Source organism: Schistocerca piceifrons, chromosome 8, assembly GCF_021461385.2.
Source record: "Schistocerca piceifrons isolate TAMUIC-IGC-003096 chromosome 8, iqSchPice1.1, whole genome shotgun sequence".
Classification (NCBI taxonomy): domain Eukaryota; kingdom Metazoa; phylum Arthropoda; class Insecta; order Orthoptera; family Acrididae; genus Schistocerca; species Schistocerca piceifrons.
In genome coordinates this window covers 40,146,395-40,148,680 of record NC_060145.1, presented here as the reverse complement: position 1 = coordinate 40,148,680, position 2,286 = coordinate 40,146,395, and positions in this window count along the sequence as shown.

Sequence of the window (2,286 nt, the reverse complement as noted above, 5' to 3'; positions counted from 1 at the left end):
ATGTGCGATCTGAGTCCCAAAAATTATGTTGTTCATGGTCGATATGACCTATCGACACCACAACCTCAACACATTACACAATCAAACACATATTGGCCTCAGCTACCTGTCATCTGCTAAAAAAGCGCAGATTCCCACTGAAGGCAGGTAGCAATGTGCCTAACAGCCTCTATTTCCAGAAAAGTACGCATGCACAACTGCGCATGCGTAGTTGTGCTGTTGGAAATTTATGTGCTTGTGCAAAGCTGAACACAAAAAGAAGCATCATGTGGATGCACCTTAAAGCTTGCACATTTCGAGATTCCAGTATGGGGGAGAGAAATATTTTATCATCATTTTAGTCCTTTGAGGCATACATTACTGATGGTTACAATGTCTGTGTTTGTCGCAAGCAGCTGATGTCAATTCCGATTCGCAAAATGTGAATCAGTTTCAGTGACAAATGTTTTGTGATTAATTCTCAAACTTTTTAACATATATTCTTAAGGATGTTTTTTTTTTCTTTCTTGCTAGATCTCACATTTTCTCAATAAAAGTGGGAATGACCATTGCTTCAAATGGCTAAACAAGAATACATAAAACAATGATGAAAAACTTAGTCAAGTATTGGCACTCACAAACTATGCTATCCATGTATGTGTGTGGGGGTGCGAGGGCGTGCAATTCACATTTAAGTCATGTTAGCAACCTGTCTTATTTGTTCAGAACCTCATTTCATAGTACTTTGATGTGCTGGCTTAAGCTGTCACCGGCAAAGATGAAGCATGAAGATCAATTAGTAGGCACTGGATCAAGTGTGCCTATCACGAGAGAGGCCAGAGACACATCCACAAGCAACATGCCGCCAACACCCTCTCAACAGCATGTATTACGTTGCTGCTGCTGAATGGAGGGCCTCACACAGTTACCCAGTTAGCATCTGTCAGTTTACTCGCAGAGCAGTTTTAGTTCTTCACAAGATACAACAGTACATAGCAACTAGATTAGAGACTGTAGCAGGACTAGTTTACCGCAACCAGAATTGTACTTTACTAGCAGTGAGAAACTATAGTTTGTAATAGCAAAATTACTGTTATTGACATTACATCAGTCTGCAAGAGGACTATTAGTGATGAGCTTGCATGGAAGTGGACAGTGATTGGCCTTGGAAGATTTTGTGGACAAACAAAGCCCACTTCCATCTGACAGGATAAGTCAATACCCAGAATTGTAAACACAGGCAACAGAAAATCCACAAAAAAATCTACCAGTACCACTTCATCCTGAAAAGGTTACTGTGTGGTGTGGTTTTACGGCATCATTTATCATAGCACCATCTTTTTTGAAGAGGCAGGTGCATCCAGTCCTGTTACCTGTACTGTCACTCGTAAGCTCTATGAGTGTCTTTTGTGCAACCACATCATTCCAGCTCTCCAACAGTGTGGATGGGATCATTTTTATGCAAGATGGCGCACTTCCGCACATTGCAAATCTAGTTAAGCAGCTGCTAAAGCACCATTTCGGAAATGCTAGAATTGTCAGCCTGGCCATCCCAATTACCTGGTCTTAATCTGAGTGACTTATGGCTGTGGGGCTACCTGAAAGTTGTTGAGTTCAGTGTTCCAACTGCAAACTTAGCTGCACTGAAGGCATGCATTGTGCAACACATTCTGAACCTGACCCCAGAAACACATTGATCAGCTGTGGAACATGTTGTTTCTTGATTTCCACTTGTTGCGGAAAACAGTGGACAGCTTATTGAACATGTTTTGCACTAGTCACATGGAAATTAATAATCCAATTTGATTTTGATTGTTGCTTTTTATGACATTTTTGGCCTCAGGACAACTAAAAACCGATGTGATTGATGCTTTTTATGTGGTTTATGGCCTCAGGACAGTTAAAAACGGATGTGATTGATGCTTTTTATGCAGTTTTTGGCCTCAGGACAATTAAAAACTGATTTTTCCCATCCGATGTCATATGACCTCGATGTGGTGGATGGGCTTACGTAAGTAACAGTATCACAGCTGTACACCCATACACACTGAGTAGTACAGTTCATTTAATGTCAAACGTACACCTTAGGCATTGTTGTATGATTCATTGTCATTTGTATTTGACCACTATTAAATTATGATGCTTACAGCACCATCTATTGCTACATTTTGAAACTATTTATATTTCTTTTGCAATACGTTTTCCCCCTTCTCCAAGAATATTCCGTTGTAATTTGATGTCATTCTGACCAGTAGTTTTATTTCTACAGTGGTTTGAAAGTTTAACTTTAATTATAATCACCCTGAA